Genomic DNA, 18,647 nt, shown 5'->3' with positions numbered 1-18,647 from the left:
CGCCAATTAGCACAAATGGTAAGTTCCGACAGTGCCTACAAGTGTGCCTACTGGCCGCTAAATGGCAATACCGGTTTCATATGTATACACCTGGTACACGCAGTACGATGTTACCTCATCTGTATATATGAAAGTTTACATAGTCTGTACGTTCTCGCCTCAGGCGGTGTTGCCATGTCTGGTAGGCATGTTCGTAAGGCTCTTACCGTACTTGCATCCAGGCCTCCCAGATCTCACCATTATCTGTCGATCCAGTAACATGAGTTAATCATTGATCCAAGTTAAGGAAACTAATTTTTTAAACAATTTACTATTATTTTTCATAATACTATCTACAAATAATTCTATTAATTTGCAGTTTTTTCTGAAATTTTCAACTCCTGGTCCACTATAGACTTAAACTGAGCTAATAGTTAATCTGTCGTAACAAAATTAATTGCTTAGACAATTTATGATTATTTATAACTATTTTTTTATAATAATGCCAGAAAATTATTTTTTTTATGCAACATTAAACTTTTCTATTAGTTTTTAGGTTATGAAGGAATAATAATAAAAATCAGAGATGATAATTTTATGAAAAATGTCTTTCTTTTTTGTGTATGCATTTTTTCGATGCAGAATTAAGTATTTGAAATATTCTTCAAATTTTGTACATGGGTCACATTAAATGTAACTTTTCCTTTGAAAGACTATTTAATTCAATTAATATATTTGAAACATTAGTGAAGGATTAAAACTATTTCATTATAAAAAAGAAATTCTATCTTTAAAACAGTTCTTTTTAATATTTATTCATGATGTCATTATAACTGTGTAGTCAAAGAAAAACTGAAAATTTTAGAAAAACCCAGAATAAAGTGTTGAGTTAAAAATTCGAAAATCTCAGATAAAACTGTATCTATCGAGCGTTACCGCAGGATAACATAATTATTAATAATAATAGTTTTCTTAAACAATTTTTCAATGAATGATTGAATGAATTATTTACTCGCTCGTATGGATAAGTGAAAAACGTGGTAAATTAAAAAAAAACGAAACATTTATCTAGATGCGCTCAGTATGAAAATATTTGTTAGCGAACATCTCATATCCATGTACTCTTCATCACAAAATGTCTTAAAAATTTCATCAGGAGAACTTTTATCATCTAATACAGCATTAGGCTGCACACCATGATTTTCATCAATGAAGAGATGTATGATAGGATTGAAAGCACCATTTTCTGTCTACTTCAGGTCTTTCAAGGTATTTTCGAGACGTATTACAAGAGGGAGATCGGATTCATCGATTGCCTCTGTTAAACTAGCTTCATGAGATGACTCAAGTAGATCAGGTTCGTCACAAGATGTAGATCCATTGGATTCATCCACAGACGCAGATGCATCGACCTGTAAACGTTTATCGCTTCGTTTGCTTCGAGTAATGCAATCAGTTTCATTGATAAAATAATCATCAATTGTATCATCACTAGGAGAACGCTCATCCGATGAATCTGGAACGATTCGTTTCCTCTTGAGTTTTGGCATTTCGCTCTCAGGCAATAAGGCTATAATCTGTAGGCATCAACGTTCACCTTCATTTTAGATAACAGGAACTGAAGAAGCTATTGTACATCTTCATGGATGTAGTTGGAGTAATTAAATATAATATTTTCTTTCACCGAAGAAATAAGAATTTACGTAAGCAAAATACCTTGCTTATATAAATAAATGCTCCATTGCTATAAATGCACGAACCCTTTGTGACAAAAAAGTATATACTGTAATTGAATTAATATTATTTCGAATTGAATTATTATTTCTTTGATTTAAATAAACCTAAATTCTTGATTTAAGCATTGAAAAATTATTCATTCAAATGTGTCCTGAACCAGTTCAAAGAATCGAACTCTTTGAATCAAATATATATTTCTTTGAACGACAAATCACATTTCAACGTATCTAGACCTTTTGACTAAAGAACATTTATATTGTTTAATAGCTCAAGAAGTTAAATGATTATATTCAACATCCAATTATTATTGTAAACAAAACCTATTATTGTTAAAATCATTCATGAAGATCAGATTTGAAAAGAAACGACGCAACGGTGTAAGGTTAACCCAACAGCACAAGAAAATCTACGCATAATCTTTTTCACAAAAAACAGTCACACGTTAATTGAAAAGCAATAAATTAATTGACAAAGAAACCAGGAAAGGCAATGTCATACGCTCACAATATGCGGGTACCTATAAGTACGTACACATCGCAGTAAACAAAAAATAAGGGATACATATAAATAATCGCATAGCTAACAAAACCAGCAGACTATACACTAACTGAAAAGCCAAAAATTAATCAGCAAGCCAAGACTGAAAACAGACAAGATTTTCAGTCCCATACCTTTACAAAATGCTGGTACCTACACCACATGTACATCCTTTAGTCATTCTGACCTACATATTTCTATGACGGAGACCAGCATCTTAGATATAAAAGCAATAAACAGCTTAATAAAGATGACAGCTATAGGGGGGGTGAGCCGTTCACACGCAACCAAAAGAACACACGCAAACCTCACGCTCTTCCACGCATCATAATAGCTTACCCTTGGACACCTAGGAAGGGATACCATATATTTTGGTAACTGCGCCATTTTCCAAATTTAAGCAAATCAAGATTCCTAATCCCTGATTGGCTATCTCATTAATTACCCCCATTGTACTTTGGAAGAGATACAAGGCATTATGGTTACTGTGGCATCCTCCATAAATGGGCATATACATAAATCTCAACGCCCATTGGACAATTAGGCTCTTACGACTCTTCTACCTAATTGATTGACAACGCTGATTGGAACCAAGAAAAATCCCTACTTCTAAAATCACTCACCCCTACGGGAATTTAAGAAGGGATCTTGTGAATAAATACAGCGGATTCGGAAGCAGAAATCAGCTTAGTTCCAGTTTCAGTTAAGCCGATTATACTCCAGCTTCAGTCTTTACCCCAGTCTCAGTTCAGTCTCAGTTCAGTCTCAGTCAGACAAATCCAGATTATAAAGGATCTTCGAAACCCTAAGCTCCGGTGCAGCAGTGTTGGCCCGTCAACCATTTAAATCTACAAATCTACGAAGAATAGCTTCTGTGTGGAACTCCGAGTCAACTACACCTGCCACATAGGGACAGCGCAGCCCAGATACGCTGACCTTGCCATCTCAGCCTGCAGAGCCATATTCGGCGCCATCCACCCCCTGCCAACAGAAGGACGCGCTACTTTCAATTCAAGGAACGAGAGGACGAATCATCTACTCTCTACAAAAGAGAACTTGTAAGTAAACCAAGGAATCAAATGATTTCAAGCAATTCGGAGATTTATCAGGAAACGTTGATCAAACCTGATTTTCATATTTAAATTCTCTTAACACCTAAATAAATATTCGTCATTTTATATATTATAAAATATTTGATTTATTTGGTGTATCTGGTAGTTATCCTCATCCCAGTTCTCTAGTTTATTCAAAATTAGATTCTAAAACGAGGAACCACTTAGAAAAAAATAAAGGAGAGGTAAGTTACATCTCGTAGGACGTAACATACCTCGTTATATTCTTTCTCTTTTACGCGTGGTGAAAAAGTCTATTAAAAAATTGAAATATAAAAAACTTGACAATTAAAAAGAAAAAATACTGGGGCTCAACAAACTTTGAATTACTTCAATCTGTACTTTTCTTTAATACTTATTTGTTCTCATATAAACCTGTCTATAATGTGTCTTTTTGTTTTGTGATATGAACCTGTCCATAATATTTATTTCTTCGATACTAACCTGTCAATGGTTTTTACTTGTGTGTTATACTTAAATGAATATGTCCATGTTTATAATTTATATGTGCGTGATTACTTAATCCCAATTGTCAAAAAGTGTCCTCAAATTAAGAAATGAAAAACTATAAGTGTCAACCTCAAGTTTAAACACAAGCCTTGGAAAACGGGTAACAAGGAATCAAACACAGAAAGACTGCGCGTTAGTAGAAATTGTAGAAAATACTCAAAATCTTCAGTCGAAAACAAGAAAAGCCCGAAACTTTAATCCAGAAAATTTATAAAAACATGACTCACCGATAGTCCAAAGATTAAAAAATACTAGTGTAATTTACGCCTTCAAATCAAATTGAGAACAAAACGAGACATTAGGAAACGATACTCCTTTAGATAAAACTTGAAGAAATAGCAGAATAAACTCACAGTCGACTTCCAATCTAAATTCAAATGCAAATCCTAGTATAGAAATGAAGAAAGAAAACGATATGCTCACTGAAGAATTATTTAATCAAGTTAAAGAAAGAATTCATGCTTTACTAAATCAAATGGATCTTTCAAATCTAAATAAAATAAACACTCATTAGTATAAAATCAACCATTTTTTCTTTGCATAACATAGCCAGCAAATTAAATTTGAAATCAATCAGTATAGCTAAACCTGCTTACATAAATAATATACCATGGGAAGAAATCTCGACCCAACTTAAATCGGTATTTTTAGAATCAGATACAAAAATAATTATTTGTTCAGGAATCACACAGTATTCCACAGAAGAACAAAAAAATGACATTTTCGTAGAAGCTCTTTCATCAGCATTAGGTGGTCATAAAGGAGTGATAAAAACATACAATAGAATACAACATTTTTGGGGGGAAAACATGGAAATAGACATACAAAAATATTCAACTTTGTTTACAATGTCAACTTAAAAAATTAGTATGCGTTAAAACTAAAAATCCAATGGTCATAACTGACACCTCATTATTCACCCAAACATCTTCATACCTTACTTGAAAAAAAAGCATTAAAAAGAAGACCCCTATTCTTCATTCATCTCTCTCTATATATAATATATATATATATAAATTGATTTTTGATCCATCAATTGTTACGAAACATTATCAGCATTTATAAAAAATAGTAATCAACTTAGAACAAATTATCATTTACTTGGACGATTATGATAAAATATATCCGGAAACCGAAGTAATAAATCATTACGTATACTCTTTTGAAGCTCAAATTTTCAGTCCTTAACAGCTGCATAATGATTCATTATTACTTACCTTGAAGCACTTAGGTAAATTTTCACTCACTACACTTCACGAATTTCTAATACGTAAAATCACCTGATTTTAGGAAAATGATTCTATCCACCGAAATGCCACAAAATCAATTAAAGTTCTTGAATTTTGTAAGAAAAATGTACTTCCTTCTAACAATTTCAAAGTGTAAAATCTTCTACCAAAAATCAAATTTATGGCATTTCCTTGGTAAAATATTACAAGTAAACCAACAATGTTATTTACACTCAAGAATATTTTTGTATTAAAAAAAAACAATTACCTGCATGTAATACTCGTTTGCAGAAATTTTAATTTTCAAGCACAAATGTATGAGAGACAACGAAATTCATACTCACTTGTAAAATAAGCAAAAAATATAAAAATAATACTATATATTTATATTAACTATTAATCTAATAGATTTTTGCACGTTTCACAATTAAACATTATATAAACAAATGAGATGTAATTTTAATATTCCTACTAGTCAAGCATACCTAATCTAAGGATAAATCCAGCTGAATCAATCAGCCCATCACAAACATTGCATGAAATTAGTACGGAATATAATTTCTCTATCCTAAATTATAAGGTCGTAACTTTACAGCCAAAGTCGTCTCTTTAAGTATTCATTATAACTTGTGAAATATCTAAAGATCTTACAAATTATGCGAAAACTAGGGAACCATTTGTCTCAAAACAAACAGCGAAACATGATGCCGCAAGAAAGATTCTAAGATTGTTATCCAATATATACCATTTTAGTAATGACCAAATACCTACAGATAATAATAATAATATCAAGCGAGTCCCAGGAATACAATTGGGAAAAATTAAACTTTATAAATGGACTTACGCCTGCGAAAAATGTTATCAAAAAGGACATAGGGCAATAAATTGTCGTGGCCCAAGAAGAAATCAAAATTACACAGATTAATTCCGTATACTATTTTTTCTTTAGATTATCAATAAAATTTTTTAAAATATATATTCACTATCTATTTAGAGTTAGACGAAAAGACATGAATAATAAAAATATTTATAAAAAAACCACTTCATCTTTTCCTCTTTCTCAAAAGCATGCGTTCATAAATTTAAGATACGCTACGTAGACAACCGAAAGTTCGAATACACAAATCATAATAAATAAGTTTGATCATGATGGTCATGGTCAATATAAACAATGGATTATAATTACATAACATTTATATTTAATAATAACTCAACAAGTTAAAAGATTATATTCAACATCCAATTATTATTGTAAACAAAACCTAGTATTGTTAAAATCATTCGTGAAGATCAGATTTGTAATGAAACGACGCAACAGTGTAAGGTTAACAGAAGGACGGGTTACCTTCGATTCAAGGAACGAGAGGGCTAATTATCCACTCTCTACAAAAGGGAACTTGTAAGTAAACCAAGGAATTAAATGATATTAAGCAATTCGGAGATTTATCAGGAAACGTTGATCAAATCTGATCTTTATATTTAAATTCTCTTAACACTTAAATAAATATTCATCATTTTATATATTATAACATATTTGATTTATTTGGTGTATCTGGTAGTTATAATCATCCCAGTTCTCTAGTTTATTTAAAATTAGATTCTAAAACGAGGAACCACTTGGAAAAAAATAAAAAACAAGGTAAGTTACATCTCGTAGGACGTAAAAAATATATTGGTAATTTTAAAGAAAGTTTATTTATAAATTGATGGAATGGGATATTACCATTCGAGTTATAGCAATTTGCAGATCCTTTTTGCTGTGATGCATTTTAGATTTTTTGATTCGCTTATATTGAGCACTAACACCCATTTTTTACTAAATCGTCTAAACCTTGAAACAAATTAATATAAGCAATAAAATATGCGCATTCGTTGCAAATCAACAAATAAGTATCTGCACACACGTAACCTAACATTATTTTTTGGGCATTTTTAGCGATTTCTAGCGGAGAAAAAAAGAAACTTTAAACGTTGATAAAGTCGAGATCAAGTGATTTACTCGTCCGAGTTTTTCCAATCAACTTTCATCATTCCTGACGTTCAATCGAGCAGCTGATACGTATAGTTGACAGTGAACCAACCATCGGGACTCAGCGTTGGACTCGCCTTGTCTTTCGTCCCCGGGCGAAATTTTATTTTTATTCTTAGAATTGTTTCACACCAGTATAAAAAAGGCACAAGAATATATAACGATCAGAACATTTTTATTATTTTCTGAAGATGAACATTTCTCAAGATGGGACTTTAAGGGTTTTTCGAGTATCACATTCTAAGATTCCTGTAGTATTTTACTAGAAAACTTTTTTTGTAATTATAAACATTCTGATGTATAAAAACGTTCTTTAGTGCTTTCTGTATAACTTCCTAAATTCTGAACACCATATCTCAATCCGTGTGAACGTAGTGAGCACCAAAAAGAAATGATAATTATTTCATTCTCTACACAACAATTTTATGAACGAACTTAGTCACGTGATCTCGCTAAAAATGCTCAAAAAATAATGATAGATTACGTGTGTGAAAATCCTAAATTTTTTATTTGTAACGAATGTGCAAATTTTATTGCCTATATTAATTTTTTTTAAGGCTTAGACGATTCAGTCTAAAATTGGTGTCAGTGCTCAATATACGCGAATCAAAAAATTCGAAATGCATCAAACTAAAAATTATCTGCAAAGTGCTATAACTCGAATGGTAATATTCTATTTCATCGATCTATAAATAAACTTTCTTTAAAACTCTAAACATATTGATGTATACAAAAGTTCTTTAGTGCTTTTTATTTAATCTGTCAAATTTTGAACACGATATCTCAAACCGTGTGGACACAGTGAACACAAAAAAAAATTCTCATAACCAGGGACTAGTTGGGTCACGTGGTCACAAAAATATTTTCCTGGTGCTAGAAATAGGACTCAAGTAAATAAATTTACTTGCTGCTAAGAATGATTTTTTCAGTAAGTCAAACTTCGATTTCCTATATAGTTTGAGCTTATTCATTTTCACTGCGGTAGGAGAAAAATCTGTGAAATCTTAACAGTGTCATGCTCTTCGTTTCTACAAATCAATTCAGATCGAGCTGAATTTTGGATGCAGTATAGGTTAATGTATTTACTTGATAAGTATTGGTCGTTTTGGACAATTCGAAATTTTATAGCGACGTTTTTGTGCTCGAAGTTGTGAAAACTTCGTGCTCAATTTGGGAATTGAATTTATACGGAATGAGCTATGATTATATATTCCTCAGAAGCGCCAAAGACTGACGGAAATTTCTATCCAAAAATCATCTAGATACGACCAATAATACCGGAGTAATCGCAATTCTAAAATTTTGTGTCGAATTGATGCGGCCCGTAGCAACGCGTTATCCCCTCCCTTACCTACTAGGTAAACTGGTCTCGCGTGCTCAGGACGTTCTGCTTTCCAGGGGCTCAATTCTTCTGATTCCTTGAAATATCTGAATTCCTTAAAATCGCTGAATTCCTTAAATGCTCTGAATTCCGTGAATTCTCTCAAATTATTAAATTGATTGAATTCTATGAATCCTTTGAATCCTCTGAATTTATTGAATTCTCGAAAACTTCGAATACTCAGATTCTCTTTAAATTTCTGAATTCCCTTATTATGTGAACTCCTTGAATTCTCTGACTTCCTTGAATTCTCTGAAATCCCTAAATTCTTTAAAATCTCTTAATTTTTCAATTCTCTAAATTCCTTGTATTAGCTGAAGTCCTTGAATTCTCTGAATGAATTGGATTCTCTAAACACATTAATTTCTCTGGATTCCTTTGATATTCCTGAATGCCTTAAAATCTCTAAGTCCCTTGAATTCACTGTATTTCTTGAGTTCCCCCTGAATTCCATTAATTATCTTAATTCATTGAATTCTCTGAATTCCTTGAATTTTCTGAATCACTTGAAATTGTCTATTTTCTTGAATTAACGAAAAAACTTAAATTCCCTGTATAACTTGAATTTATAGAAAATCCCCAATTTTCTGAAATCCTTGAATTCGATAAATCCGTTTAATTCCATGAATTCTCTGAATTGCTTGAAATCTCTGAATTCCTTGAATTATCTAAATTCCTGACCGAATTAATTGAAATCCCTGAAGACTGAAGTTTTTTAATTAAAAATAACCAATTGAATAATTACAAATTTTTGTTCCTTCAATTTTAGTCACAATTATGAGCCGAAAAAGGTTCGACTATCTTAGGCAAGACAAGGCTTCTGTTGAGACAAGTAAGCGTCGTCTTATCCAGGACAAGGCTCGACTTCAGACAAGTAAGCGTCGTTTTACCTGTCGTGGCCATTAAAGTAAGACGAAGGCCTATGTCTCGACTCAGATTTTAGACGCAGCCAGACTTGGAGACGAACTCAAGACATAACCAAGTCGAACTCAAGTCGAAGTATTTATACTCGAGTGTCCAAGAAACAAAAATCCATTTACTTGGATTTGAATGGATTTTGAGGTCTTCTGAATAGCGTGTCTGTTTTTAATCGGCCACGTAATCTTTTTCTCATACCCATTCAGTAGCAATTATGAATCAGCATTAACCAATAGAGGAACAATAGTTCCGATAGGAAATTATTAATACGAAAATTGATTTGAATGATTTAAATTATTCATTAAAAACTAGTTAAATTGGCAACTTTCAAGAACTTTTTTTCATATATCTGCATAAAACCACATCAGAATGTTGAAATTTTATTTATGTAATTTACATATCAAAAACTGAATTTTTTCCTTTAATTTACTTTTATAAATTCTCGTTATCAGTGACAGCGAAAAATAAATAAGTTACAATCAGTAGGTTATATGAAAATTTACATTGTGTTCGTTCCTAACACGTGGACTCCCTGCAGCCATTAGCATGTGTACTGAATAAATTTAATGTCACTGACGCTTAATTCAAAAAAAATCTTATAATTCTTGCAGAAAATAATCTATTGAAAAGCATTGCAAAAAGAGAGTTACATCTAAATAATCATTAAATTTAGAAATAAATTGTCGCAACAATTATAATATATAAGAACATTATTCAACTTGTATTTCTTTAATTTTTGTTTAATCAGAATTGTCCTAATCAAATGTATTACTTCATACTTCTCATTCGAAAGAATTAATTCTTTAAAATTTTAATCTGCATATTCTACTCAGTTAAACATAACGTGAGGTAACATACAATTGAAAGCTTCACGCTTATTGAACATCGCTGTGTGTGCATCGTATTTTTACTATTCGTTGTGATCTTTTAAGAACTTCATTTCAAATTAAATCTCAACCAATTCATGTGCACATTATTGAATCGTAGAATACACATAGGAATTATTTTAGGTTATTCAGTCTCATTCAGCTCTATTCACTAAGCATTTTAATGAATGTGGAACGGCTGATTTAAAGCACCGCTCTCAGGCGACCGATTAAAAATATGGCCAACCTTTGAATTTTCATTCTTTCAATCTGCAAATGACAGATACGCAATTCAAACCGACTCGATTTTTATCGGTTCTTTGTTCCTGGGAGCTTCATGTAAAAGATGTAATTTGTATTAAATTTTAAATTACAAAAGTTGTTTTTATGCATTGTTTATGAAATGAAAGATTTGCGCAGTAGATTTAAAATTTATTAAAAAATTAAGGTTTTATTAGTTTTTTACTGAAAACTAGCATTCCTAAGCAAAAATTATAAGAATTTAAAATTTTTTACATTTTTAGGTTTTTTTAGCCTTATTTCACACCGAAAACACATGTTACAATTAAAAAATTATTTTAAACAAAAATCATTAAATTTTGAACATTCATAACTTTTGAAACAATTTTATGTTACGGTAACGTTTTACACCAAAAACTGGTATTTTAATTGAAGAAAATTACTATAGTTCAAATATAGGATTTGCAAGTTTTGTACAGTTTCAGGTTATAGTAACGTTTTTCCCATGAAATCAGTTATTTTGTATGGCTGGAAATTAATTAAATTTTGAATAAAAAAAGAATTGGATTTTGAAGAATGTGTACTATTTGGCAACAACTTTAGGTTATGTTGGTGTGTTTCATCTAAAATCGGTATTTTTCCACAGAAATCATTGCATTTGAAAACAACGTATATATTTAAAATAAATTATATTTCAAAATTCATAACTTGTTAGGCACTATCGGTTATTATGGTGGAAATCGGCATTTGTAGTAAAAAATCCTTAGATTTCAAATAAGATTAAAAGTCCTAAGGCACTCGCTAGGTAGAAATGCAGCAGTTGCGACATGCCGCAGATGTGACTTGTCGCATCTGTTTGATTAAAATTGATCTATCATGGCATTTGTATTTAACTATTTGGTTTTAAATTAAACTATTTTCTTGAATTGACAAATTAATTTTTTATTGATATTTCATATTTCCTGACAAAAAATTGGACTATTTTGTATAAACCCCGATATTATGCTTCAAAGTATGTTTTCAACGATTTAAACAGATTTCCAAAATTGTCAAAAAAAATAACCTGGCAGATTTCAAGGAATTTTTTTAATTTTGCTGATTTTATCAATAACTGTAGAAAAAATTCGAATCAATTTAAATGATATTCAGAAGTTTTGAAAGAATAAAAAAATTAATTTAAAAAAATGGAAATATTCCAAACAATTAACAATAATATCATATATGAAAATGTTATTAAGATTCCTATGAAAATTACAACTGTTTTTTTAGGAAATTTATTATAAGATATTATTCAAGAAGATTTCCAAAATTACAAAAGAAAACTATAAAATTTAAAGGATTTTTTTTTTTATTTCACAAGATTGGCTAAAATTTTTATTGAAAATCCAAATCATTTAAAATGAGATTTAGAAATTAATAAAAAATGATTTAACATTTCATATGAGTCCCACAAAATTTTAATGAAAATGTATATTTTTGAAGACTTAAAAAGGAAATTTTGAAGCTATTTGAGGATTTTTATAGTTTAAAGATAATGAAAAAATTTTCTTTAGATTTGTGGAAAAATTGTAAATGATTGTTTTGTTTGCAAAATTCTATTTTTACAGAGTACTTAAAAAGAGTTTAAAAAAAAACAAAATTTTAAAAAATAAATAAAAATTGAACAAATGTTACTTTAGAAAAAATTTGATTAAGTTTTACTTTTTTCAAGCTTGGTCCCGGTTTGGGCCATGACGAAATTTTTGCCCGGGATTGTTGTACAATTTACATATTATGTGACTTTACAAAAAGCTTATCTTTTGATTGAAAATTCAAATAACTGTTTGGTTGAAGATTCATCTGCTTTAAGTGATGATTTACCTTTTTTAATAAAAATTGGTCTTTTTTAGTCGATTCAGCTGCTTTCGATTTAAATAAAACAAAATGTCTTGCTTAAAACATCAACTATTACATTTTTTGTTGAGAACACATATTTATTCTTTAAAAATTTAACTACTTATTTGAAAGTTGAACTACTTTATTGATTAATAAAAAACAGTGAGTTTTCACCCCACCCCATTATTAAACGCTATTATTGACAGAGATGGGGTGGGAGTGAAAGTGATACGGATCTTGTAAAGAGGAATTTTAAGTTGTCAAGTAGGAAAAAAACTAACTTCAAAGAAAAAAAGGAAAAAATTCAACTTTAAGTAGGATATTTAAATTTTCAGTCAAAATATTTAATTTTTAATTGGAAAATAGATTTAACCAGAGTAATTTTTTACGAAAAAAATACTATACTATACTGTACAACGAATTCGTTTCTTCTATTCCAATAGCTTTAAATTAAGTGGAATATCTAAGTTAGTCATAAATGTTAAATAAAATGTATTAATAAATATTCCTATGAACAGTTTTGCATAGGTAAGTATTAACTATAAAATATTTCAGGATTTTTTACTGAGTGAATCTTAGCATGCAGTGTAATTATTAATTCTCAAACTATTTGAATTTAGAAATCGATTTTTTTCTGCGTGTAACTCCCCAACATTTTTTATTTGTTTATCTAAACTGCCCGTAAATATTAAAATTGGTATATTTTACCAATTATTATCGAATACATGTTATTTTTAGTAAGGTTTGCATTATAGAAAAAATTAAGGAAATCCGACCTTGAAATTACGTCAAATTAAAATATTTTGTTTCAAAACCTATTTACAACAATGGTTATTTTTAACTTTAAAATTTTTTTCATGATAAAACTTAATTATAATATTAATACGTAAATTTAAGTATCTTAGTTTTAAAATATTTCGAAATTTAAAATCATGAAGTTAAATGAATTTAAATTAAAAAAGTTAAAAAATTTAACATTATGTAGGATAGTGAATTTAATCATTTTTTAAAATTAGTTCCGTGTAAATTTTTATAGATTTCGAATTCTGTTGTATGAAACTGAATTCGTTCAGAATCTTTGGATTGAAAAATTATTTTATTTCAAATAAAATGGATTAATCAAAGGGCTGTTCACTCGCGTTGAAACTCGAGCGATATAAATAATCCTAGATTTACTCTATCGCGAGTTCAAAATGAGAGAGTCTGCAGGATTTAAAAGGTTTAGCTGATGGCGGGGAAATAAAATTTACAATTTTTATATAAAATGTCAAGTTTAAATATGTCAGGTACACCGGCCTTCTAAGATCTAATCCCTGGCGAGAACAAGTAAGCCCCATCTGAAATGAGACGTGGTTCAATTCTATCACAGGTCTCTGTCCGTGTGAATATAGTAGGAGATGATATACATGACTGGATTGTGAGCGCAACACATTTCTCCACTTCTCAATTTGAAAACTCGATGGTGCACGATTGTCAGTCGGAAAGCTTTGGCGGTTCTATTTATATCTCGATTATGATCCACCTTACGGTGGAGGGAGCTAAAAAATAGCAACTTGCTAGAGTGCTACGTTGTGAGTGTCGCCCCTGAACGAGGTCACATGACACGACTGCATGCTCTGTAATGCGAGAAACACCCGCAGCTATCGTACTTTTCTCATCAACGTCTGCGAAATCACGCAGAAATACTCCAAAAAAAGGGCTATGTAAGCGGCACGCCTACTATACCACATCCAAAATAAGCCGGCAACGGAGAAAGAGACGTGAAACTAAGGCCAACAGCGGGAAGCAATCCGATAGAGGAAGAGCGATGCTTTGTGAACCGGAGATACATCAACAACCTGGTTTCTCTCAAGCCTAAAGATCTGGAAAAAATGGATGACGAGCTTTGTGGGCATTTTCCCCGAAAATCCGACCTCTGGACTATTAATTGTTGTGTGTATAATGCAGCGAGAGCTTTGGCCCGCATTCAGTGTGTGATTGACTACATCACATCTGGCAGGAATTGTACCGCCAAGGTTCGAAAGTTCGCGCGCGAACTCCGGACCCGTTATTACACACTTAAAAATTTAAAGCTGCTCACCATCAGGCAGTATATTGTTGAGAGAATACGGATACTATCTGACGCTGAAAAATGTCTAGAGCGGAGAGAGAGGTGGGTCAAAGAAAATCAACAGTTTCTCTTTGACCCATCTCGACTCTTCCAAGATCTTCCAGTTACTGTCCACCAGTCGCCCAAACCAGAGGAGGTCGAAGTATTTTTGAGCGAAGTCTACGAAGTGCAGCATAGACTGAACGAAGACTCAGATAGTATAAATAGCTTCGAGGAGCTGTGTAATGCCCTCATAACACCTGATGAAAAATGCCCGCCAATCACTACCGAGGAGGTGAAAAAGGTATTAAGAGGGATGAAGAACTATTCGGGCCCGAGACCAGATGGTATCAAGAACTTCTGGTTGAAGAAGTTTCATTCAACCCGAAGAATCACAGGCCAATCACTTGTCTGAACGCACGGTGTAAGATCTTCGCAGCTATCCTAAATGATAGGATTGTTTGGGCAATCGAACCTGTGTGGCAAGAAATGTATGAACGACGCAGTTTAAAGAAAGTCTTAGCAAGATGTCGGGAGAACCTGCTCATCGATACATGTGTCTGCAAAGATGCAGCATACTACCAGCGTGACCTATCGATGGCCTAGATTGAATATCGGAGAGCTTTCGATTCGAACTCCCATAGACTTATCACCTGTCTATTGGAAAGCTTAAAGGTTCATCCGTAAATAGCATAGAGAGATTGATTGATGCCGCTTTGGAAAACCAGATTTACTATCACATCTGGAAAAAATCTTGTGACAAACAACAAGGTCACCTTTCAGAGTGCTTCCTTTCAAGGCGATGCCATATGCCCACTCCTCTTTTGTCTCACATTATTGTCACTGGCTCTAGCACTTCGCCATTCCGACGGGTACTTTTGCGGCAACTCTGTAGGTCGACAGTACAAGGTAACTCATGTATTTTACGTGGACGATCTTAAGATCTATGCTAAGAACAAAGAGCAACTACATCTAGCTCTAGGGATTGTCGTACAATATACTAAGAAAATAGAAACGGAATTTAGATTAGTGAAATGCTCCAAGGCTTATTTGAAGCGAGGAAAACTTAATGACACCCCGGAAGACCCTGAGCTTGTCCATAGAAGCGCTATACGACACCTTTGCGCTGGAGAGACTTATACATACCTGGGCCTGCCACAGAGCCGCATTCAGGATGTACCTTCTACGAAAAACAAACTCAGATCCTTGGTATCGGGACACGAAAGGTTATGCACATGAACAGAAGCATGCATATAAAGTCTTCTGTTCCGCGACTCTACATCGCACGCGTCAAGGTGGTCGCGGAATATTGAATTTCGAATGTATTCACAACAGGTTCATTCTGAGTACAGCACATAGAGTCGCAAATGGAAGAAGCCCTCTTCTTAAAATGGTCAGGAAGCACGAAGAAATGGGCAAAGGAGCGTTTCTGTACAAAGCAGCGGAGCAGGCTGCTGAAACACTCGGACTTAACTTTAGTATTAGGGGTGAGAAAAATGCATCAAATCTTATCTATCTCGAGTACTCTCTGCTGAAAGCCCGGTTTAAGGAAGCACAAGAGAAGAATTTCCGTGAACAGCTCCTCGATTAGAGGATGCACGGCATCTTCCACAGAAATGTGAAGGGTCAGTGAATGTCGTGTGGACTAACTTTTGCATTCCTTAAATCACCCGCATTAACGTGGTATAGATGAGATTCCAATTAAAATATAAAAATATGGAGGGGAGAAACTAGAGGAATGGGCATGGATAATGTGTAATAGAGAATGGAGAGGAGAGGGGTGGCCAGAGTTATGGAAAGAAGGAGTAGTTATACCAATAGTAAAGAAAGGCAAAGGAGAGGATGTTAAAAATTATAGGGGGTGACGCTGATTCCAACACTATATAAAGTATATGTAACTATTTTGTTCGAGAGATTGAAGATAGAAGTTGAAGAAAAAAACTCGAGTCACCGTATCAGACTGGGTTTAGAAAAGGAATAAGGGTAATAGACACCATATATGTTCTGAACTATCTAGTAAATAAGAAAATTAAAAGGGAAAACGGGGAAATGATAGCAATGTTCGTGGATTTAAAGGTAGCGTTTGACTCTTTAAAAACGAGGGGAAGAGTTAGGATAGGGAAGGAAAGGATATATACACTGGCATTCGCAGACGACATAGTGTTGATGGCAGAGGATGAAGAAGGGATATCGAATTAATTACAGGATTATAGAAATACTTAGATGGGAAAACGCTGAATGCAAATGTAGAAAAGACAAAGATAATGAGATTTAGAAAAAGAGGGGGAAGCAAGAAAGTGTGCACAGAGAGATGGAAGGACATAAAGTTAGAAGAAGTAAAAGAGTGTAAATATTTGAGATATATCCTGCAAACGAATCGAGATCATACAGCTCATATAAGAGAAAGGATAAAAAAGCAGCAGGGGTAATGAAACAGATATGGGGAATAGGAAAAAGAAGGTTAAAAAAACTTTGGTGAAGGAGAATGTGGTTATTTGATACACTGGTATGGCCGGTATTAGATTATGGAGCAGAGATATGGGGATGAAAAGAAAGGAAAGATATTGAGAGTTTTCAAAAAAGGTTAATAAGATGGACACTAGGGGCAGACAGGAGGACGCCAGGATATATGGTGAGAGAAGAAGCGCAAAGGGGTAAGTTAAGTATTAGAGTGGCAAAGAGGGCATGAAAATTTTCAGACTAAGCTGAGGGAATGAAAAGGAGGGGAGTTGGCGAAAAAGTGTCTGAGAGAGGTAGAAGAGAGGGAAAGGAGGGCGATCGAATAAACGAGATGAGAAGAAAAAAGGAGGGACTTCTATAATGATAGAGAAATAGAAGACGAGACTAGAGTAAACTATGAAGAGTTGGAAAAAAGTGTGATGGGAAGACAATTAATAGAAAGATGGAGGATACTTAAGGAATCAAAATACAATAAATGATGTCAGATCATAAAAAAGGAAGGAGTGCCAAAGTATTTAGAAAAGGAATAAGGGGAGAGAAGGTAGACCAGAATAGCAAGATTCAGATTGGGAAACAAGGTAAGGGAGGGAATTTACTGGAAAAAAGAAGAGAACAGAAAGTGCAGAATATGTTGTGGAAAGGTTGTGTAAGGAGAGAGGAATATGTTGTGTAAGGATGAAACATGGGAGTATGTATGGGAAGGATGTAGGAGAGAAAGGGAAGATGAAGGAAGCTGGCAGGAGAATGTGGTTAAGATTCTAGGGAAGCAGCGCTTAGGAGAAGAATGGATAAAAAAGTTGGAGGGTGCTAGTGGAGCGAATGAGAGACAATGAAAGAATGTATGTGGAAACAGGCAAATGGAGGTATAAAAAAGTGAAAGAAAAAGGAAACGGAAGTCGCTTAGATTAGAAGCGTGAAGATTCAAAGTTATGATAAAGTAAAAGTTTAGTAGACTAAGATGAATTGGCGTTCTCATTCTCTCTCTCTGGCTTGCGCTCTCGCTTTCGTCGGTCGCTCACTTGTTTGCTAATAAGTCCTAAATTGTGCTATCACAGGAAATAGAGCTAAGGAAATAGATATAAGACTGTGTGTAAATAGTTGTCAATAATTGTATATATAGAAAGGATAAGATTGTAAAAAATATAGATATACGCGGCAAGATTGTAAGAAATGGAAGTCATGTAAACCCTTAGGGGACACATTATGAACAAAGAAGAATTCACCTGGATTGAAGTCTGGCACGGAGGGTTTAATTTTAGCATGTCAAGACGTTGTCATTTGCACCTTAACATGCCGTCGCCATATTTTGAGCCAAGAGATTCCCGATGATAGCTGCAGGGCGAGCCATGCACACCCCGAGCATTTGTTACAAATACTATCTATTTGTCCAACTCATGCGGAATCAACCTTAATATCGTCTCTCTAAATGCTCCTAGGGAAATCGAGTCAATTGTCGGGAATGAGAAGTGCCGCATATACTGGAACTTTATATCGTCGACAATTATTTCTGTTGCACACGCAAGGCCTGACATCGTTCTTTTTGACTTCGAGAAGCGAACCATGTCGTGAGGCATAGTTGTGGTTGAAATTTTACCGCGATTTCGCTGGAAACGAGTGCAGTTTTTCAGATTAGCACCCACTACCCGCGAAATCCTGCGATTGTCCTTGTTACAAACTTTTAATTA

General features: G+C 33.2%; 1 protein-coding gene across 1 annotated transcript in view; it reads left to right on the top strand.

The window, feature by feature from the left end:
• LOC117171159 (voltage-dependent T-type calcium channel subunit alpha-1H-like) overlaps positions 1 to 18,647 on the top strand; it is a 1,009,801-nt gene that overhangs the window by 916,812 nt on the left and 74,342 nt on the right. The window lies entirely within an intron of this gene.

Source organism: Belonocnema kinseyi, chromosome 4 (assembly GCF_010883055.1).
Source record: "Belonocnema kinseyi isolate 2016_QV_RU_SX_M_011 chromosome 4, B_treatae_v1, whole genome shotgun sequence".
Lineage (NCBI taxonomy): Eukaryota > Metazoa > Arthropoda > Insecta > Hymenoptera > Cynipidae > Belonocnema > Belonocnema kinseyi.
Note: the sequence above shows the minus strand (reverse complement) of the source record. Positions and strands in the feature narration are given on the sequence as shown.